At 33.9% G+C, this 24,445-nt stretch overlaps 1 protein-coding gene and 1 long non-coding RNA gene across 11 annotated transcripts in view; one reads left to right on the forward strand and one right to left on the reverse strand.

Moving 5' to 3' along the window:
* The window catches only part of LOC118203570 (uncharacterized), a 133,669-nt gene extending 119,165 nt beyond the window's left edge, over positions 1–14,504 (forward strand). For 6 of the 8 annotated variants that reach the window (XR_015044422.1, XR_015044423.1, XR_015044416.1 and 3 more), the window contains 2 exons: positions 4,587–4,685; positions 12,409–14,504. This is a non-coding gene — a long non-coding RNA (uncharacterized LOC118203570). Of the gene's footprint in view, positions 1–4,586; positions 4,798–12,408 lie in introns of those variants that run through there. The other 2 variants (XR_015044418.1, XR_015044417.1) reach the window with 2 other exon arrangements.
* Positions 1–24,445, reverse strand: part of LOC118203569 (phosphatidylinositol-3,5-bisphosphate 3-phosphatase MTMR14-like) — a 143,603-nt gene that overhangs the window by 111,573 nt on the left and 7,585 nt on the right. The window lies entirely within an intron of this gene.

The raw sequence follows: 24,445 nt of genomic DNA on the forward strand, positions 1-24,445 counted from the left end.
TAAACTTTGTATAGCTTATTTATTAGGTTCCCTCATATTTACTGAAATGAGCTTTTTGTAATAAACTTACAAAAAAAATTTTCTAAAATTTTTTTGTGTGAGAAAAGTGCTAAATTTTACTATGTCTAAAGAAATATTCTGTAATTTACTCTAAAATTCAAAATGCTTCAAAAGCTCATTTCAGTATAATCAGATAGGTATACTTTAATTACAGAAAAAATTTCAAGCTTGTATCTACAGCAGATTTTGAGAAAAGGTACATCGAAAATGGCCAATTTAACATTGTCGGTATAGGGGTTTCTGATACCCCTTAACAAAAATGACGATGATCACAGCACTTCATTAAAATTCATCATTTAGTATTTGGATAAAGTTGGAATCACACACACAGTGCAAATCAAATTAAAAGTCCAATATCTCCGGCTATAAATAAGATATTGAACCAATGATTGCACGAAATTATAGCACTTGACAAACACTTTCGGATGATACTACAAGTATTACTGTGGAATCAAAATTTCCATAGAATACTTGTGATGTTTCAGGTGTTCATCTTTCACACGTCCACACAAACAGCCAACGAAAGTCCGTATCGATATCTTATGATAGCGTTTTGAATCCCTATATACATCCTACAATTTCGTGGATTAAAATCCTATGTGGGGATTTCTAGAAACGAAGTAGCTGATGAGGCGCGAAAATAAATTGGTCTAAATCCCAGATGAAATATTAACTTTATGCTTACGGGAACAAGTATGAGAAGAAGAGTGGAAAACTAGTGATAAAGGGGTAAGATTCTTCCAACTTTATACCTCACGTCAATACAGACAGAACCAGTACGAACCATCTAATCAATTGATTTATGACAGGACACTACCTCTTCCCCATTTATTTTTACAAACGAAACATAGCTTATTCTGAGCAATGTATATGCGAGGAAAAGACTGATTCTAACCACTACATCATCGGATGACCATTAACGGAAAATTAATACTTAAAACGCTCAGAAACTATATATCAGTGCCTGCAAATAGCATAAAAAACCAAAACTCTAAGAAGAAATATAGAAATCTTAATTACATTATTCGCTAGCAGAAGAAAAGAATTTCGCAGTACGAGCTAAGCAAATAATGAACGCACTTGAATTTCCAAATGCTTAAATTAGAATTGACAAAACGACCTATTTGACAAAAAGACTGAAGAACAAAATCGACGAAAGTACGAACTGACAAAAAGAAGAACTATATCATATAATAACTATTTGCATCCCCCACCGAAAAAAAAAAAAAAAAAGATTAAAAAACATTTTCCGAAAAATTACTTCCATATAAAATGTTCTCTTTATATATTTAGTAAATGCTCTCAGCATGTATTCGTTGCATGTAATTGTACAAAATGCTCTCTGCATATATGTGTAGAATCATATTATTATATATGAATATAATTGCATTGTTATCTATTTGACATTATGTATTATAATTTAATGAAACTTAAGGCTCAGGTTTCGAAAACCAAAGCTCTCGAGTCGAAACCCACCAAAGGTAAGTTACATAACATTTAATTTTGTTTAAATTTCCTTCCTGTTAATTTGTTTCCTACATGTTCCATGTACTGGAGAATTATTATTTATTTATTTTTTTCGCGTTTTTTCTAGAAAATTCCAAATCTAGAATGTTGTAACTCGTTTATCAGGTGTATATAAGTGGTTACTCTTTGAGTTCGAATAAAAAAGTCGAGGTCAGACTTGAGTACTTGTCTCTTCATTCATACGATCACATCATCTACGCGACAATAAGTATGAACGGCACCATCTGTCACAATTACGTTGTAACTATATGTAAAATTGTAAATATGTCAAAATTCTTCAAAACATAATACTTAAATAAAGATAGATAGTATAATTGGACATATCGCCAATGGTTAACTGATGGGTGTTGTTGAATTTAATTTTATGTGGCATAAAGGCGAAGAACATGATCTTTACACACACACACACAAACAAACACACACACACACACACACACACGAACAAACACACACACACACACACACACAAAAAAAAAAAAACCCTTAAAGGTTTCAGATTTTAAATTATGTCTAAAGGGGCGTCTTTTTAACATTTTGTGTGTTACCTTTATTTATTAAATACGACGTTCTTTGCACTTAAATCATAAAATTCAGTTCAAGAACAGTATCGCAAAATAATTTTAAATTGAGCATATCTTTAGAATTTCCGATACACAGTCTCACGCGCTGGAGGTAAAAAGGTTTTTTTTTTTTTTTTTTTCTTTTCTGTACAGCGTTTCTAATGCTTGCTTTGCTAATCAAAAATTCGTTAAAGTTTTACAAAATATGAAATCGATAATAAAACAAATTCCAAATTTCAAATCTGGTCTTCCCCATGCCCATATTCGTTATTCGTAGGAGGATTACGTCATTCAAAATTCGATGGCTCTATGTACCGGTGTTTTATCACAATGCGAGAAATAGACATACATTTATGCAGATTTTTCATTATTTAATATCTTCAAATATAATGCAAAACTCTAACATTGGGTGGCAACAGTTTGAAAAGTGAAACGGACATTCAGAGTGATTCGACGCAAAATCGCAAAACGAAAACAATAGGCCCTGAGGGATAAAGCCCCTTTGAATTAATAAAACGTTAATAATAAAACAAGACGAAAGAGATTTTTTGTAAGCCATCTTACTAAGAAAACTGAATATTGATATGACATGCTGAGAAACGACTAAAAAATATAAAAATATATAACAACACTTAATGCTACATCGGGAATTCTAAATATATACCGTTACGACGCTTTAAAAAAATTGCGACTTTGTTTTTTGAACTGTATATAGAGTGAAGAAAAAATATTCTTAATAATGAAACAAAAAAGACAAGGGAAAAAGAAAAGATTATTCGGAGTGAGTGCAGTAGCAGACTGGTAGACTGTGAGCTCGGCGACAGCGTAAAAAACTTTAACAAACCTTTTTAGGTGACCATTAAAATCTGAAACCTTTCAGATTTTTATTTATTTATATATGTGATGAAATAATTTAGCACGTGGCAGTAATTTGGTATGTAATGAGTGCTTAAGTAGGGAAGACATTATTTTGCAGTCGCGAGTGGATTTAGGCTAAAAGGCGAAGATGCCGGAAACTTTGGAAGAATCACAAAAATCACTTGATAATTCAAATACATCTTTATTAAATGTAAATCCGCACTCCGTAATTTTGATGATGACGCATTACATTTTCAGCAGAAGCAACCAAGGAAAAGACGTCCTTCAGCTAGGAAGCGTAGGCAGAGAAAGAGGGAGAATTTCGGTATCGGCATCGCTGTGCTGCAATACTGCAAATTTTGCAATGTGTCCGTCTCGATAAAAATGGGCCCACCAGGCGGCCGAGCGGTAAAGTCGCTGAACACTAGTAGTTCGGTCCGAGGTTCGAATCCCGCGAATGGGCTGGCTACATGGACGTTTTCGTGGTTTTCCCCATGTGTAACGTTTATACGAGCCAGTTTCCCTTAGTAAGTCCTCCATGAAGGCATCCTTTTCCTTAGGCAGATAGCCCTCGAGCCTTTGCCATAATCACACACACGATAAAAATGTTGCCTTAAAGGCACTTTAAATAAAAATATATCAAGTAAGATTCCCAGAAGAGAAGAAAAAAATTAACACATGTGAAAGATAGAACATCTTCTCCTAGGGTTGAGAGATCGAACTAGACTCCCAATGAATTGGAATATGAGATTAAAGTCATAGTAGAGATAAAAATAGATACACATAGTACCAAAAAAAAAAAAAAAAAAAAAAAAAAAAAAAAAAAAAAAAACAGAGAAAATAACTATGTACAATATATATAAATACAGGAGTGCATGTGTAGCGTTTACGTTTGAAAATTTAAATCCTTTAGGTTATGTACGGCACAAGGACGCAGTTTTTCATCCTCCATTAGTAGTTTAATAGCTGGTAAAAACTAAAAACGTGCACTCACAATAGCGAAATCACGCTTTGTCTAACCTTTTCGCTCCTACAGTTTAAATACTTTCGTTTACCTTAACTTGTTTACATCCTGGTGAGGAAACGTGAGGGGAATAAGAGAATTCAGGAAAAGCTCACAAGATAAAATAATTATTAGTAAAAATAAATAGAACCCAATAACATCTGTGACAGGTGCTTCTATTGACACATTTTTTGCTTTGATACGTTGCAAAATGCATGTTAACTGCAAGGAAGTATCTTCTGTCAAATGGAACACAATATATACTGACAGGTAAATTTCAAACTGTTTTTAAATGTATGTATGGAATACTTTTGCAACGAAATCTGCAATCTTCTAATTGTGATTTCTTTAATAATGTCATGAGAATGTTGAATACATTTGCAAATATTTATTTTAACAAAATTTCATAAGTTTTAGAAGTTTTATAAGTAAATAAGTTTTAGAAGTTTTATAAGTAAATAAGTTTTAGAAGTGGTATGGGTTCTTTTTCAAATGAACAAAAACTAAAATAATTTGAAAAGCATTAAGTATTTTTATTATATCAATTGTAAACTCCAGTTTTATTATTTTTCTTATAGTATTTGAAACTCCAAAGACTGCCATTGTTCCAAAGAGTAGATATAAGTATATATGTTATGGCAAGGAAGAGATATTAAGAAGCCACTAAAAATATGAATGTAAAGCTATGATTTTTGTTATTTTATATAAGTATAGTTTTATTTCCATTGCTTAACTTGATGTATGTTTGAAATAACAAAGAAAAATAATTAAAAAAATCTGTAACTTTGAGATCCTATATTATTTTCAAACGATAAAATGTTCTCTTTATATATTTGGTAAATGCATTTACAGACACATACACATTTCGAGAACATTTGGGCTAACGCCCCATTGTGCTAAATATATTTATAAAAATGCTTTATTCCCTACAGTGTTGCCACTGCTTTCTTTGAAACTGCCGAGTTTTTTAAATCAAAAATTCGTTAAAGTTTTACAAAATATGAAACGGACAATAAAAGAAATTCCGAATTCGGGTTAGGGAGGAGACTATATTGCTCAAAATTTAATGACCGCTGTTTTTTCACAGTGCAAGAAAGATACACGCATTCATGTAGATTCTTCATTATTTAGTTTCTTTAAATCTAATACAGGACGATAATATTTGGTGGCAACAATTTGAAAAGTGATTCAGCGCTTTGCATGATTCAACGCAAAATGCCGTTTTGAGACTAATTCTCCTTCTGGGTTATTTTTATTATATGATGCTTAACACAGAGCAGGTTTTAATGCATTTAGGGATTTATCGTATACATTATTCAAAGCTCTTCTGTGCAGTATGAAAAAAAAGCTTATTGATTAAAGAAATTGTATGACATGATCATCGTAACTCTCCTAAAATGTAGAAATTAAACATAAGTATACCCTCGAAACAAGTGATGTTAAGAAATATCAGCATTACTTCTAAATACTATAAACCATAATTATTGCATTTTCAATTGTATTACATTTCAACAACAGAAATAATTTTTTGTTAATTGCAAACGGCTGTTTTATTACTTTTCTTTTGGTATTGTGCTTCCAAAACCTGCAAAATTCATCTTTTTAAAAATTGCAATTATATATATTGTTTGTTAAAGTTTGAATAACCCGTATCACTAGGATCAATAGTTTAAATAATGTATTTTTTGATAACCCATATCAATATTGGGAGATATTTTTCTCTCGGTCACGTGTTATCTGTTTTTTTAATGTTATGTTTTATTTTTAAAACAGTGTATTTTTGGATAGCGATAATAGAATTCTTATTTTACTATCATTACGTTGGGATGCTCGGTTATTTCACACATTCTTAGTGATTGGGATAATTCCTATTTGAACAGAACCTTTTCACTACCGTTGAGCGACAACGCAACTAAAGTGTCCTCGATTTAGAAAAACGATTAGTGGCTACAGCAAAAAAAGAACATGTTTTAGTACGTTTCTGTTATCTGGGAGCCACTTAGCTCCAAACATAAACGTTGGCTTGAAATCTAGCTAGATGGCGGTAACCGTAACGAAGCTTCATGAAAAGAATAGCTAGAAAATTATATGGTCACCTTCCAAAATTCAAAAACACAACTACAATAAAATATTTAGCGTATAATGTGCTCAATGCGAAGGCTTTTGGAGATGCCGAATTTGAGGAATTCTTTAATGTTGTTGTTTAAAAAGTCAGAGAATGGCATACTGTGCACATTAAATATTATGTATATTATATTATATGAGATATTATTCTTATTGCGAGTTTACTGATCAAGAAAGTATCTAATTTACATCTTTTTTAACAACTACCGCCACATGAACTTCGACGAGGTAGGAAGATGTATATTTGTAATGGTATATTTGGCCATTTTACCTATGTCATCCCCTAGCAGGATCAATAAAGTTTTTTTGGGTGCTAACATTAAAAATGCCTGTATTCAGCAGCTCCCAAAGGATCCACTTAAGTAATTGGAAATCTAACGGAAAAAATTCCTGGATTAATGCTGATTGTTCATTCTTCCCATTTATTTGTAACATAATTTTTGCTCAGCTGTTGATGACGAGATAAAAATAGACTACCACGTTTAGCAATTCGGCACATAAAATTTGGTGATTGGCGTTCCGTTAATAGAAAAGCAGCTATAATGATCAAACTCCCTGCATATCTACTTTAGCCCAACCAGCACGCACATGCCTCTCTGCCCTCTGCCACGCGACACCGAGTCAGAACACACATTACAAAAAAGGGATGTCATGAAGAAGGCTTATTATGTTACGCTGAAAGCCAGAAGAAGCATTACGCTATTGGCTTTACGGGAATTATATCTACTCACTTTGAAAATAAAGTCCTGTACATATGATTTATGGAACTGCCTACATCATATACTTGTTAATATGCGATATATAATGAAAGTCTTACAGCACATATTCTTTTAATTTTGTTTTTGATGTAGCTCGAATGTTAGATTTCAGATTATTTATTTGCAATGCTTCCAACTAATTCATTCCAAAACTACTCTGGTGGACAAAATTAAGAGATGGAAAACATTTTCCATATTCTTCCTAAAATACTATACAAAACATTACACAGTGGGTTGCCATACAATATCACTGCAGGGCTGGTGTCGCTGAGATGAATTTACACATTCCTGCGGCCTTCCCTAAATCAGCAGAATGCATTAAAATTCGAGACCAGCTCCTCAGCTCATTCAGCTCTGCAACAAAGTAGTGAGTTTCCTTGTCTCTCTTGAGTAGTCTTGTTTTTTATGTTTTTAGAAGAGATCAGTACACATCTTCGCTTAGACGAAGGCATGAGATAGAGAATCGTAGGTAGACTTGAGGCAAGGCTGCCCTAAGTTCAGGTTGTAAGAGAACTGGATGTAACACCAAGTATTTTCTCTAATTTGTGGAATCAGTTTAAAAACAACGGGACAGTGTCTAGAAGACGAGGACAAAGTCTCTCGAGAGCCAGCGACCAATGACGGCCGGTATTTGGTACTTTCAGACAAGCGTAAGAAAACATATACAGCTAAACAACTGTCTCGTGACCTTGTTACTGCCATAGGAACATCAGTTTCACAGAAGACAGTTACAAGAAGGCTCCATGAGATAGGACTGTATGCCAGAAAATCCGCTATTTGCATCCCACACCGTCCTTGCCACAAAGAGATCAAGATAGCATTTACAATGGTAAATGTAACGCCAGCACTTGAACACAACTTTAATGGGATAATGCGCTGTTTACGGATGACTTCATATTCAGTCTACAATTTGATTTTAAGCGATTATTGATATGGAGGGAACCTGGGACAAGATACCATCTCAGGAACATCATTGGAAAGTACCAATACTATAGCGGAGGAGTGATGGTCTCGGCAGGGATAGTGCAAAATACCTGCACACCGCTCTATGTGTTCGACATTGGTTTCGTGAATGCCCAGAGGTACAGGGAGGAGATTCTAGAGACCTACATGCACCTTTTCAGGGCTGCTGTTGGCCATGAGTTCACTTTTATGAACGATAATACACGACACATAGGGCCCCCTGGTTGATGACTATCTGGAAAGCGAGGATATTCATTGAATGGATTAGCCAGTCAAATCTCCTGACCTTAATCCTATTGAACATGCTTGAGATGCTCTTGTGGTGCTGCTGCAATACTTCAATCCCACCCAAAACCATTCAGGAATTAAAATGTACTCTGGTGAAGAAGTGGGGGCGACTTCCACAGGCACTCCTGAACGTTCCTTTTAACAGCATGGCTACTGGTTGAGCATGCTCTTTGCATGTCAGAGGTGACCACACAGTATACCAACTCCATTTTTACCGCCATCTTTCAACCTCAAGTTCGGACCACATTGGACTTTTAGCCATAGCTCAGACTAATGAGTGGCATTTTCATTGTCATTTTGTACACATTATTGCCATCCAATAAACTGAATTTACACCTAGTTTCATTTATTTCTATCCAGAACTTCTTGAGATATTTGGAAAAAAGTGTTCCATCTCTTAATTTTGTTCACCAGTTTAGATTGAGTATTGATTGAAACAGATTTTTCACTCAAGAACTTGATACAGCGTTTAAATGCTGTCAATCTCATTAGAATTAGATTATAAAATTTGGAGATCACTGCACCATTATTAAGCTGTAATAATTGCCGAAAGTTAAAAAATTAGTTTTTTTAGGGGCTATTAGTGTCAAAACGGGATCTTGCGTTGAAACACTAATGAGCTAATTCTCCTATGAAGGATCATTATTGTTTCGTTATCTTTTCAATTGTTCATTTTTAGGTAATTTTCTTTATATGGCTTTAAAATTTTTGCATCACAATTTTATGCATATCCACTACTATTAGTCATTGGTTGTACAACAATTTTTCCATTGCCGCTTTCTCGTTTACAAGTACTTTGAAAAAATGTTCTAAAACTTTATACACTTTCACAAATTATTTAAAAAATTTTAATTTTTCTATTGCTTTTAAATATTACGACTTTGTAAACTGCAATTTATGTAACTTCAAATTTTAACTCTTAGTTTTCTTTTATGGCTTTCTTAATTTTACTTTGAAATATAGGAATTATAATAGGAGTATTTCCATTTCATTCTTATGATTATGTTTAATTAAATCATTGCAGCCTAGCCGTAGGATTCTAAATAATCCTTCCTTACATTTGCTTATTTGCCTTTATTTATGTTGTTTATATACATAAAAATCTGAAAAATTGGCGTATTTTTCATTTACAGATACATACACATTTCGAGAGCATTTGGGCTAACGCCACTTTAGGCTGAAAATATTAAAAACAGCATATCTTTAGAATTTCCAATAGACAGTCTTGCTCGCGAGAGATGAAATTGTTTTTACTTCCTACAGTGTTGTCACCGCTCGTTTTGAAATTGTTGAGTTTTTAATAAAAAAATCGTTAAAGTTTAAAAAGTATGAAATAGATAATAAAAAAATTCGAAATTCAAGATTCGGGTTTCTAGCTTCCCACATTCGGACGAGGACTACGTTATTCAAAACTGGATGGCTCTAGGTACCGTCGTTTCTTCACAATGCGAGAAACATACATGCATTCATGCCGATGCTTCGTTATTTAATTTCTTTAAATGTAATTCCGGGCGATAATATTTGTTGGCAATAATTTGAAAAAGTGGTTCAGACATTGTGATTCAACGCAAAATCCTGTTTTGAGATTAATTTCCCTTCTCGGTTAACGCCATTTGGGGTAATATTTTTAAGTAAAACGTGTATGTGTCTGTAAATAAAAAATATTAAAAAAATAAAACGTTTGAGGAATTTGAAAACTTTCAGATTTTATTTTAATTTTTTTTTTAAGCCTAAACGGGCGTTAGTTTTGTAGGACTATTAGTTTCGAAAAAGTATTTTGCACCCGTTTTGCTTTTCAAATTATTGCCACCAAATTTTACCGCCCTGTGTTATATTTAAAGATATTAAATAATGAAGAATCCACAGGTATGTATACTTCTCGCATTGTGTGGAAACAACGGTATCTTGACCCAAAAAATTTTGAGTAACGTAGTCCTGCATCCGAATACGGTCACCTGGAAGCCCGAATTCGGAATTTGTTTTATTGTCTACTCCATATTCTGTAAAGTTTTAACGAATTTCTTATTTAAAAACTCAACGATTTCACGGCAACACTCTAAGAAGTAAAACATTTTTAACCCCAGCAAGCGAGACTGTCTATCAGAAATTCTAAAGATATCCTGTTTTTAAATATTTTGCAATTGAATCGACTTTTGTGTGGTGTAAGCGCCAAGAATATGATATTTAATAAAGTAAGTACACAAACGTTAATAATAAAAAGACAAAAGTTTTGTTACACCGTCTTAGTAAAAAAACTGACAAAAAAATGTACGACATCTTGAATTCTAAACTTAATACAGCTATGCTGCTTTTAAAATGTTTGTAATTTCAAAGTTGAATTTTATATGGCGTAAGTGCGAGACAATTATGCTTAATAACAAAGCTAAAAAGACAACAAAAAAAAGAGGACTGGACAGAACAGTAAGAGGAGTAACAGCAGACTGGTAAACTGAGAGAGTAAACCCTACTTAAAGTGGTTCGGAGCGCATAATGGCAAACCGCACATTGAGTTGATCAATGTTAACGAATTTCGCTTAGTGCGCATGCTCAGTGGCGTATGAGGAGGAAATCAGGAGGAAATAAATACTGTCGCATAAGCAACCCCGCACAAGTCTGTTCGTCCTGTAGATCTTATCGACTGTTTACAATTTTATGGAAATTTTTTTCTGTTTATTGCATTTGCTTCAGTTTCATTTCAGTTTGGTTTATTTTGTGCATAAACATTACATTTAATATCAGTTATTTATAATAATGTCTTTGACTTTAATTCAGTGATTTAAACTGGATTTATTCCTTAATTTGTTAAAATATGTACAAATGAAATACTCGACCGCTTTTATTCCTCAGAAGTATAATCAATAAATATTCAGCTAATATATTTTGCAATGTTTCCTGTTTTGCAATCCTTCTTAAACGAAAATTTGCTAATTTACAATCGGTATTTAGACTCTAATGAAAGAGCTTAAAAACTAACAAGTTTTAAAAACCCGAACTGTTGACGCCCAGATAACAGAAAATTAACAATATACCGTATTTATCCTCTTTTAAAACTGCGCCAAACTCCCCTCTGGGCATCCACAGAGTGCGGAATTCGTTTAACATTGTCAACTAAATGTGCAGTTTGCCATTACGCGTCCGGAGCTATTGGATATTATTATTGAAGAGATCATGGAGCTCTGATGGAGGCTCCAACCCTTCTTGTGTGGAAATAGGTCTAAATTTACTATCCTGCCTTACATTACTGACATACCAGTTATCCACCGACGATTAGTAGATATGTATTTTCTTTAAATTTACAAATCTAAATGTACTGTAACACAATAAATAAGAGATCTACGAGTTGACTGTAAATTATCATCAAGGTAAAATTATCAACTTCAGAAATGTCTAATTGAAATGCGTGATGACCATGTACGTTTACATTAACCGCTGAAATCAGGGGTGGCCAACAAGTCGACCGCGAGTCTAATTTTGATCGCTCGTCGACCGCTCGCAATGACTGGAGTGGAATTTCGTGTACAATGGATTTTGAAGCGACAGTTTGTAGAAGACAAAACCTTTAAGCAATAGTATAATGCAATCTGCGATTTTTCCGAGGTTATAAATTCCTAGAATTCTGACAGCCAGACACTGACCTCCGCCCATTCAGCACAATACATTTCGACTTATGTTTTAAACTTGTCACCGGACGCAATACCTGAACGGAAATGTTAGGGCTCGACTCATCGAACAACACAGTGAGTAAGCTCAAATGTTTGGTAGCGTCATACGGTAGCTTCTTTTCTTTTGTATTAACAGCATTATTATTAATCGATATCATTTATCCTCAGTGAGCACTTTGGGTTTCAATTTTTCTTTTGTTTAAAATGTAAGTACTTTGTTTTAAAGCAAATTGATTTTCTTACATATCTATTTGATAAGGGAGCATTCTCGGCAACAGATCTCTGAACTGCTATCATTACACCGAGAGAAAAATAAGGGGCAGTTTTACAAATATATTTAGGAATAACATTAATTCTATTTAAATTAAGATTTTAGTATTTAAACCGTAATAAATATATTGTAAATTTAACATACTTCTTGCAAATTTGAATGTATCTTTATTAGATTTTAATACACTTGTATTGCTGTGTCTGATCATAGTATGCAGTATCATTTCTCTCAACATAACGGAGATAATAGCCGCAGTTTATGAGCTTTTAATTTTCTAGAAAAATATTTAATTCAATATTTATTCTTTAAATTGTCATATTTTTTTGCATTCTAGTATACCCATGATGACCATGAGAAGTAAACTGAAGAAATCGAAAACTTATCACTTCAATGAAGAATGCGAACTCCATTACCTTTTTACAATGTTGAATGATGAATGTTTAATATGCCTTACCTCAGCCATTGCTAAAAAGGGAAATTTGTAGAGACATGTTTTTAGCTTAACATAACAAGTATCAAACAGATTGTTTTCTCGGTTCAGAATTTGGTGAATAAAGTTAGGGATCATTAAACTAAATTAACAAATCAATAAAGCGTTTTTAAAGTCTCAAGCAGTAACTACTGCATCATTCAGAGTAAGCTATCTGAAGAAAAAAAAAAAAAAATGTAAGCCATTCTCAGACGGTGAATTTGTAAAGGCAATTTTCTTTAGAAATGTCAGATTCACAATTTAACGATTTTAAGAGCAAGAGTGAAATTGTTGCTGCAATTCAAGATCTACAATTGTCTCGATCCCAGTGAAATTGAAAGGATGAGTGGGAATGTAAAAGAGCAGTTACATAATTATATTAATAGGTGTTCTTATTTCCCCCTTCAGTATGATGAATCGACAGATATAAGTGATAAGGCACAATTACTTGTTTTCGTTCGTATGTAAAATCCTTATTTTACATCTAAAGAAGAGTTGTAAAGTCTACTGCCGAAAAGCTAACTGAGGGATTTAGAGCTGCGACGATGCTAGTAAAGTTTGCGGATGATGAAAATTAAGGATTATTTCTATGCATCTTAGGTATACTTTTTCATTATGATCACGGCTATCCATTATTTCACGTATGTTACTGGTTCATATGGATTTATGTAATTTGAGTTTTCACCTGTTCGATTTTATCCTCCGGTTATTTTTTGTACATAATTCGAAACAACTTAGCCGTTTTACAAGGGGTAGGGTTCTCGTTAACCCAGGTACCCTGGTGCTACACCGTTCCACTGGAAGAGAGTTGTTGGGTATGATTTCTTTGAAGGAAAGAACTAGAGGTGTAGACACATTCAAAACCTTTTAAAAAGTTGCTCAACGATTTAAAAGTACCTTTTTTAAATTAGTTTCAATAACAAAGGATGGAGCAGCTGCAATGATAGGTAGCATAAATGGATTTATAGCCCTATGTCATAAGAAAGATGAATTCCCTGCCTTTATCACTTCATAATTCACCAGCAAGTGTCAGCAAGAGACTAAACACAAAAGTGGTAATGGACATAGCATTTAGGATTGTTAATTCCTTTCGAGGAAGTTCCCTCAAACGGCGTCTCGTCCAACTGCAGCTTAATAAAGGCCAACCTGAATTATTACTACATACCGATGTCAGATGGATAAGCAAAGGTAAATTTCTGCAACGATTTCGTGATTTATTGCCTGAAATTAGAGATTTTCTTCACGAACAAGATGGAAACTGAACATTTAAATGATGAAACTTGGCTTAGTGACTTAGCATTTCTGATTTAACTTAAACATTAAGTCATTTAAATTCAGAATTACAAGGTACAAATAAAACTAATTGATGCGATCAGCTCCATAAAACAAAATTTATTTTGCTAATAGAAGACCTGCAACAAAATAGTCTGAATAATTTTCCAAATATGGCGGATAACCTACAAAAACAAAAATATTAATTATAAGATCGACAAATGTGTCGCGGAAATCCAAAAAGTAATTCAAGATTCCGAGATAAGAATCGAGGATTTTGAAAAACTTAAAGAAATTGGGGAATTCATATCTTTTTCTTTTAAAAAGATTAAAGTGTGAAACGCATTAACCAAATAAAAGTCCGAAAATTTGAAGATTTTTGGAAATATGTCAACCGAGAAAAATATCCCAGTATCAGCAAACGTAGCGAATTCTTGTTTTGAATCTACATACCTATGGGAATCGGCATTTTCATACTTGAAACTAACGAAAGTTAAACAACGTTCTGTGCTGACCGATTCACATACTGAAGCCTCATCATTGTTATCTTTGTCAGAATATACACCTAATTACGATTCTCTGGTTAGGAACATGCAAACTCGGTGTTTCCATTGATGTTAAGGCAACAAAATAAATTCAAAATCTCTCTATCTGTAGCTATTTTGAGTTAATAAATACTGTTAATTATCCATGTTCTTTTTTCTTCCTTTGACATGAATTTTTGGAATCTTTAAATCATAGTTGTTTTTATGTAGAAACCTTATATCTATATTTCAATACGATGTATGGCTCAGCGAGCTATTGATAGATTAGCAAAAATTAAGCCATGCTAATCTCTATTGATAAATTCTCCTGTCCCCCCAAAAAAATGCGAAAGTGAAATATTGAAATCAAATTATGTCATACTGTGAATTTTATGCCAACATACATGGCAGTAGATAGAAAAAGAAATTGCATTTTAAGCTAGTAAAAATCTATCTTGAAAAAAGTGTCATAATATCGAATTTTTTTTAGGTACCACATGTACGAAATGCTGCTATTAGAAGTTGGGCATGGAAATTAATTTTCTTCGTGAGCCTATATCTCGAAAACTTAAGTGATTTACAAAATATTTTTGAAAATATTTTACTTATCTACCCATACCTTGCTGGAATGTACCTTATACTGAAACACTGCATAAACATTGTATTTTACACCCTTCTCCCCCTTTAGACTACACCTATGACAAAAAGTCGATTGCGACATACTTTTAAGATAAAAGTAGACTTTATATACAAAATGTTGTCCAGCCCTGTCGTACAAAATATAAATAGTACAAGACCATCGTCCTTTGTTTTCTAAATTTGTAAATGCTATGCACGCATTTGTTGATTTGTATTTGATTTATATTTGTTGATTTGTATTTGATTATATATATTTATGCACGCATTTGTTGATTTGTATTTGATTTATATCAAGTTACTTCTTGCAATTATTGTATACGTTTTTCATTATTGTAATGTTCATTATTTCATTGATGCTTTATTTGCAAGTACGCCTTCCTGTCCAGAGACTGTACTGCCCGGGACGTGCAGTCCGTGGGAAGGGGCAGTATTACGAATTTTGTATTTCGTTAAGAAATGTTTTATTTCCCCGTACAATACAGCACCAGACACAATTAAGAGAGAGCTACGCCGGAAATTAAAAATACAGGAGCATGTCAATTTAGCATTGAATAAAAGATTCTCGTAATTTGTATTTAATTGAATAAATGTAATTGACTACTATGTTAGCTATAACAGTAATTCTCTTTTGCTTTTCCGAAATTTCGAAAAGCAGAAATTTAAGAGAAATTTCTCGGGATAGATTCAAGTCTATAAAAAGCCAGAAAGAGAACATCTCAGCTCGGTTTAGTTAGCTGTTATTGTTGATCTGATTAGCTTTCTCTACGCTGTGTATTGCTTTCTACTTAACATTTCCGTATTTTGAAATAAAGCTACTGATTATATTGCGTGATAATGTACGAATATCTCTGAGGGAAAATTCAGCGTTCTGTTATATTTCTTTTGATAAGAATAAATTTTATTAACCTTTTATTGGACTTGTGAAATCAATCCATTACGAACCCGTACACATGCAACAATATAAATGTTGAAGTTTAGGTTTCTGTTACTAGATTTATGTAGATTTCGTTTCGGAAGTACTTTTGATGACATTTTTTAACTATTTATTGTCTTTCAATTACATATTGATGTAAAGGAAAGTTAGTTTTTGCTATGAAAGCAAATAATTGAATAGTGGAACACAGGGTAAAATAACTTATACTTAGAAACCTTTCTTAACTTTTCATAGCACAATTTTCAATCAGTGTTTAAATGATAAATTTTTAGTTATTATTTCAATGGTTCTGCAGCAATAAAAACACCTAATTTATTAAAAAAATTAAGACATTTTGCCAAAAAAATAAACACGTGATATGGAAATTATAGTTTATTGCTTTAGATATTAGAAATTATGAAAAATATAAATCTTATTAGAAACATTTCATTAATTACATTTTGTACATGCCAACAAATTGAGAAAAAGGTCTTATGACTGGATTTTACGATTCCGATTTTTTAAAGATTTTTGAGATTCTGATTTTTTCTGAAGATTAAGTTACTGCAATTTCTTCCTGCCTCATTTGTTCTATTAGAGAACAGTATAGCTCTTTGAATAGTTCATATACTGTTGTTAGTTTATACAGACGGTCCCGTGGAGGCGAAAGGCCGAACGACGCTCTGAAAATTAAAATAATATCATTAGCAGACTTTAGAAATAAATTTACCAGTTAGTCGTATAACTACAAGGTCGATAGATTTAGATCTTCCAAAAGGGAATAACTAGATTCTTTAAAATTTAGCTTCATTGTTGACCATTTTGCAAAATTATAAAAATGTTAATTTAAAAAGGCATTTTAAAGTTTGGAAAGGTTTGCTTCTATCCATTACCCATCACATAGGATAAACTTGGACGAAGAAGCCTTTTAATAACGTATAAGGCTGCGGTGGTTAATTTTACAGGTACAGGTATTCAGACTTTCTGTATATTAACTGAAATGTGAAGATTAAGGGGATAAGTTCCGTAAATTTATGATTTATATAGGTTTAGATTAGCTTTAATCTAGAACACTACCTTGAAATATTAGCGAATCATATTTACATTGTAACAAATAGACTTAATTCACTATTCTACCAAGTTTAAACAAATGGCGGCTTCACTGCATTTAAATTGTTGATAATTCTACAATTATTACATGCCGATTGATTAAAGGCATCAAAGCTTTAACATAATTCAATCACTTAACGCAAAAAATGCACAATTTACCAGCATATAAGAATACAAAACTGAGCTCACCGAGGGAGGCAAAAGAGTGGGTATATAGTATATATATATTTCAGTGTGACCGATTGCAACCAAAAAGGGAGGTGCACGACTATGTCCCATATAACAAAATTTGAAACTTTCTGCGTTGAAAGTTTTTCTTAACTACTCGTTTTGGAGCTATGCGAGATATACACACGTACGTAAAATATCTCTTCTGAATACATTTTAAAATCATTTTTGTGAGAAGTCGTTTATGCTGTCCGTATGTACAGATGTCGCGCAAAAAGTCTCAAATGGATTCGAGAACCGCCAAAATATGTATTTTCGTTACAAAGGTACCCGAAATTTTTCGCTATTACAATACTTCCTTCACTTCGTACAAGGAAGTAAAAAGAACACTGTGTGCGACTAATGTTTTATGAAATAGCTACAATTAAATCCATTGATCAAAAATAGTCTCGTGGAGCGACGGCAGGAAACGAAAAGTTGAATCCATTAACTTAGGTGCTTTGATAACATCTTATATTTTGTATTGCTTGTTAATTGTTGTTAAATTAGAGGGATTCTAACTTTATGGAGAGCCGAAAATACTCTCATATGGTTTGGTGGAAAGGGAGTAGGAGACCCTCGGATCACTGCCGCTGTGAGGCTTTCGACACAATTCTTCCATGAAACTAATAGACAAGACAACGTAAATTACCCAAAATTTAAATGGGATCTTATTAAGGCCCCATTATTCCAACGGCACTATAATTACCCGCAAGTTTTTAATTTAGTAAAATTAAGAACTTGCATAGCAAGCCTACTCGACTGTCGTTTTTCCTGCTTTATTATATACCGCAGGGCTGTTATAAATAGCAAAACACTGATCGAAACAAATTAGCTTTTAGAATAGGATTTTCTTTTGATTTCCAAGTTGCACCTACAAATGTTTTCGTCTACATGCAGCTCCATTTTGTGGTTATTTTCGCGCATATTCAAATACAAAGATGTATATTAACTACTCTCACCACTACCTAGCTGGTGGTACTAAAGTAACAGAACTTAAACATTTAAAGTATGGGATAAAAGTATGGGATAAGTCTAGTGAAATCTTGTTTTGGGCGAGTATTGGCAGCGGAAAGGAAAAATTATAAAGGTAGCTTTCTTTAATACAAAAATCATACATCGCCAGTTCTTCCATAAAGCGCATCGAAAGGGCAAACTAAATCGATTTTTCAAGACACCCCTTTGAAAAATGAGTTAGGGTTCATTTCTATGGCAACAGACATTTGTGGACATTCAATCGACACATTCTTGCAACATATTCAAAGGTCTCGCTTGGAAGAATGATACAGAATCCTTTTCATCGCCTATTAAAAAAATTTACATAGCTTCGAAAAACGACTACGGTAGAAATGCAAAGATAAACATCGCCTATTCAGGGTTCTTATTGTAACGATTGGTTGGGGTTTTAGTAGAAAACCCATATGGGTCATATTGCGCCAAACAAAAGGCTTATTTACAGAACTTAAAATAATAAAGACAAGAAACGCATGTACCATTTAGTAAATAGGCACAAAACAAGTTTAAGACAAAGTTACATATAGGTATAAATCAGTAATAAAGTTTAATAAAACCTGCAATAAAATCAAACAAAATTCTTTCACGAAACCTAGGATACGAAAGACCATGAAATACCGATGGAAAACTATTAGTCAAAGGATAAATTGAAAATATAAATATACCTAGCTTCCAGTTAAACCTTCAAGCAACACAAATTGAAATGGGTTCATTCAAATAACGTGGTAAAAACTTTGCAGCTCTTAAAAAGTTTAAAATTTCAGGATGTGGTTTTCAAATAAATCTTTGGCTGAAATCTCAAATATTTAAATTTCGAAAGCAATTAAATGTTGAAAAATCAATTTAAATTTGTTCAATGGTTAAAATGGTATTGAATTCAACACATACTGGTTCCGTTTCGTCCAACAATAGGCACCTGTGTGTTAGTGTCGTGTGACCATTCCTAGTCGGGTCAGAAGGACCTGATCCTTTCAGTTTAGAGCACATTTCTAATGTTCTAGTTTAGGTTTTATATTTCGTAATTTATTAGTTAAGTGCGCATCCTAAAGCTTCTACCATTTCAAGTTTTACCTGCCAATCAGTGTTAATATCTGAATAGGGCACCGGCTGGCTGGATGTCCCACAGGCGTATTTTGCAGCGATATTCGCGATATTGGGAATCACTACAGCATTTCGCCTAGCATTAGGGCAAAACTTTTTCCATATTCTATTATGTAGAATGAGAAGAGATTTTAGCCATCATTGGACAAATACATGACATACGCAATGCCATCATGGCCAGGGCTAGTCATAGACGTTAGCGACAAAACTTTGTTCATCTCCACCATAGTGAAATCAGTGTTATATGCTTCTGTATTGAGACAGTTAAAACTGATGGATATATTCTCATAACAATGTTGGCAGATAATCAGTACCATTTGACACAGCACTAAATGTCTCATCTATGATATTAGTTACATCTTTTCTGCTGCTAAAGCTAAGCCACCTTTTTCCAAAATGGGTAGTCGATCATCCTTATAAGTACCTGAGAATTTTTAGTTTTTTTTTGCAAACACACTTGGTTGGAATGGAATATGTAATGGATGACTTAATTGATTCAAGCATTTCTCCATCTTTGGCGTCACAATCTCCGATCATTTGCTTTTGCCTTTTTATAGGAGATAAGATTGCTAAGCGTGAGATTCCTGCGAAAAATTCCGCAGGCTTTTCTTTGCCGTCCGACTCCTTGACAGTCAGTTTCACCATGGTTTGAGATATTTAGGAAGGCTGCCTGATGATATGGGAATAGATTTTAGCTCCCCTCATAGATGGGGAAGTGATCAATTGGCACCTTGTTTGCCATGTTATTAGTCAGCATAGCCAAATTAGAAAACATTTCCCAGCCTGCTTGTTCGTAAATAAAACGTAGTGATCTGAAATTTGACTATGCTGTAATTTGATTAAAAGTCACGTAGATAGGGAAATAATCACTATTAAAAGTGTCGTTCCCAACGCTAAATGAGCAAAACGGGAGAAGTAATGTGAACAAATGGCAAGATCGGTACTGTGAAATGTCCTCGTGGGTTGGTGGAAAAATGTTCTTATTAAGGAGGCACAAGCAGTGATCATTAACAAGGTCTTCGATTTGTTTTATCCGAAGAGTTATATCACCACTATCACAGATGATTATGGCCATTGAAATCGACAAATACAATGAAAGGAGCAAGCAACTGTTTTATTAAATTATTTAATTCATTTTTATCTATAACTTCATTAGGGTAGACGGTAATGACAGCGGCTAGCGTTCTGATATCGATCTGCACCACAACAGCTTGGAGACATATTCAAAGAAAAGACAGTCGAAGAGTAGACATGAGAGGTGAGAATAGCAACACCTCCGCTTACGCGCTCACCACAGAAAACGTCTTTTCTGACAGTTGAATACCTGCGCAACTTAGCTGTGCTATCTTGCTTGAGAAATGTCTCCTGCACTCCAAAACAGGCAGGGTGATAAGTATCTATCAGGCTCTATGTTCACTAGACCTTTATGAAATCCACGACAGTTCCAAGATTTTGAGGTAGCCATCATGAATGTTTATTTTGCCTACGCTGTTTTGTTAGGCGTAGTAAAAGATCTTTTGGCGGTGTTAAATCCTTTTCCGACAGCAAACTCTCTAATGAAGTATGACCAGAATTTACAGTTTTTGAGCTTACGTTATTTAAAGAGGACTTGGTTAATAATAATTACGCAAGTTTTTTATGACATGGTACATCTTTAGTATTGGCAGAAAAATTGCTATTTGGTATTTTTTGTGTTACTTCAGTTTTAGTCTTTGAAAGGTAAGTGATGTTTGAATAGCTATTGAGAGAATAGATTTTGTTGCAACGCCAAAACTCAGATTTGGACGAGGTTGAGTGCTTTCCAACAACTCCTTAGCTTCTGTACCAGATATCGTTTTGGTTGCCGTTTGGATTTCCTTTCAGATTTTCCATTTGAGACATGGACGAGAAAGATGGGCGACTTTCTTTACAATTAACACAGGCTGCAGTGCAACCCTCACTTTCATGATCCACAATAAAGCAGCGAGCGCATGTTACCGCGACATGCAGCCTCTGAGGGTCCAAACAGCTCGCATTAAAAACAAAACAGTGCTTGGCCCATAGCGCTGCATCGGGCGATGCTAACTGCCTGCTTTAATGCGATTTCGAAGTTGAGAAGTGTTTAAGGTCAAAATAATGCGTTTAGCATCAATTAACTGACCATACCTTCTTATTTTAATAAGACGTGCATCAGAAAAATTCCACTCAGCAAGTTCGGCAATGTATTTTTCGTTCGATATTGTTAATAGGTAGACTTCTGACTACACGCCATAACTGGAATTCAGCTTTGTGTGCAGAAACCGTAACAGCAAACTGTCCCATTTTTGACTAGTAAGAAGGGTCTTCTATTTATTAACAGTTTCCTTTAATAAGTCACCAGACCGCAAGTGTTTAATTGATCTTGGTTCTTTAGCAAAGGCTTTTAAATTTTTAAACCAGGAAAGTGACATTTTATGCAATTCAGCAGATTTGGTCATAGCACAAAATATGATCAACTTTAGTGTTTTTTGAAATTTTCGTAGTTCGAGGTCTTACTTGATTCCTTTGCAGTTTCACGAGATAAAAATGTGTGAAGCTATATTTGAAGGAAATAAAAATTCGGACCTGGCATCCCTACCCACCACGGAGTGCATAAAAGGAACTCGGATTCATGCGCCAGGAATTACCGGGTTTATACGCAAACAAGCCCCACAGTCTGCTTTCCAGAGAGCAAGTACTCCTGAGAGTTCCCCCCTAAGGACTAGTGGCCAGCCCATCGACACCCGCGAGGACGACAAGATGCCTCCCATTTAGCTGAAGCAGGGGCAAAAGATGTGTGCTGGGGACAGTACCTCGACCCTCATCTACCAGGTCCTTTTTTTTTTCAGCGACACGGGTTCTCACGCTGGCGAACACGTGGGCAGTTTTCTTGCCATTGAAAACTACAGACAAAGGCTGTTCCAGTTTCTCATGACGAGCCCCAACCTTCGAAGAGGAGTACCACAAGGGAGAAAAGAAGGAAAAAGTTTCAGCTAAGAGGAGATGAGACTGAAAAGAGGCTAGATCACCTGAAGGCCTAGGGTACCTCGGGATTGCCCCACCCGTACTCACCAAATGAGAGCTCGAGGGCCTTGTTGTGACGGACTGAATGTAATATGGCTAAAATTGCAGCCATTTCGAAACTGTTTGAGAAACGCATTGAGGTTTATCGATACCAGACGTCGTTTAAAAAACGAGAAACGTTACAAATACATTTAAATGTTATCACTATACATAGAATGTTTACATATTTTTAGAATTAAAAAATTAAAAAAGAATTAAAATCTAATGCTTTGGCATAATATCTGGCAGCAACTTATTTCGAGAGAAATATCGTCTGCTTATGCTAAATTTTTTCAAGAATTGCATTTAAACAAGCTATAGATTGAAGTTTTTTTTTTTTTGTACTTTCAGAAAACAAGTATTCCTATTTTGCAATACGAAAACGTTGTGAAATGTAGGGCATTAAAATATCCAAATGCAAAATAAAGCATCCTGTTAATCGGAATAATGAGGCATGCAAGTCATCACAAAACAAGTTGTAAAACCCTGTATGAAAACTAGTTAGGAAAAGATAAATAGAAATGCATTATTAGCCTTGATGAAGTATGGATTTACCTAAATGATTGCAACAGATTTATTGGAAACTAAGAGAATATTTGTACAAATCTGGCTCCGTGATTGCGAACATCGTTTCAGTAACAGGTTTACGATTGTCGCAGGATACTCTATTTGAATCTGAATAAAGTTAGAATCAATATACAACATGCTTCTGTATCTCGCATTTTCTCGAACAATATATAAGTAAAGGTAAAATTGTGATCTTTTAATTCAAGAAATATTAAAAATTACAATTTTATTTTCGAAGAAAATAATGAAACTTCATTAAAATTGTAATTTAATATATTCGAATATTTTTTACATAACAAACTAATGGCGGAAATGTACTCAAGATTATCTAAAAATCTTTCTATTAACTAATATTCTGAAACATATGTATTTTAAGAAAATTCCTTACTCTTAAAAGCTAAAGTACCTTTAATATCTTCGAAAGACTAAAACGAATAGTATGTTTTTAAAGAATTTTTGAATTTAACAAAAGAACATTGAAGACATATCGCATCTTACCTTATCGAAAACGTTAGTGATGAAATATATGCGAGGCAGGAGAAGCAGAAAAACATGATCTGCAACAGAAATTAAATTAAAAGTAACGAGAAGTGTGCGAATTTCATTTCAACACTTCTGTAAAAGCTTCAAAATGTTTTCAGGCTTTGGGAGAAGGCATGATAAATTGCAATGGAATTTAATTTTCCGAGTCTATAAATGACAGAATTAGCTTTTATAAATAATTTATGAGATATTACACCCCGGTTTCCATTGCCCCATTTTACGCTTAAGCCCCGTTCACATGCAAAGCTCCTTCGCACAGCTGCCTTTAGCAACGGGAGAAAAAGGAGACATGAAAGAGTTTCGTCTTTAGGACCCGTTCAGAAGACCACCGTCTTCCTTCCCCTTTACACTTAAGCCTCTGTGAACAATCACGTCTCCGAATTGGCAAACTTCTAATACTGTTTACACATTAGTAACGCTGTTTACTGTTGTTAATTTTGTAATCTGTACTTTCGCAACTGGTACCTGAAATTTCGTAATAGTTCCTGAAAAATATGCTTTTTATTATTATTTTATAAGCTGTTATTTAGATTACTCTTGGTGCTTGTCGCTATGGTTAAAAGATGGTCATGGATTTTTAAACCGCCCACGATAAGATATAGAACTCAAACTTAGTACATACACTGCTTGTGGATGTGGTGTCACGCTTTTGATTTTTAGACGATTAGAATTTTTTTCAAATTTAATGTGGAAACGACTTTCTACAAATATTAACAAATAAACTAAGAATCTCAGAATATTACAGTTTGCACCATAACACACTGTGGAGGGAAAAAATTAAATGAAATTTTTAGCGTAATTTTTTTAAAAAATATTTTGGGAGAATTTAAAATCCTTCATATTTTGAACTTTTTGACGCCCATTAGTTTTAAAATTTCATATCTAAAAATATATCGGTTACAAACTTCCGTCGTTTTCACAGCTTATAAAACAAACATTTCGCATTTAAAAA

This window comes from Stegodyphus dumicola, chromosome 12 (assembly GCF_044657685.1).
Source record: "Stegodyphus dumicola isolate Sdum_Otavi_A_Nest chromosome 12, ASM4465768v1".
NCBI classification, from domain to species: Eukaryota; Metazoa; Arthropoda; class Arachnida; order Araneae; family Eresidae; genus Stegodyphus; species Stegodyphus dumicola.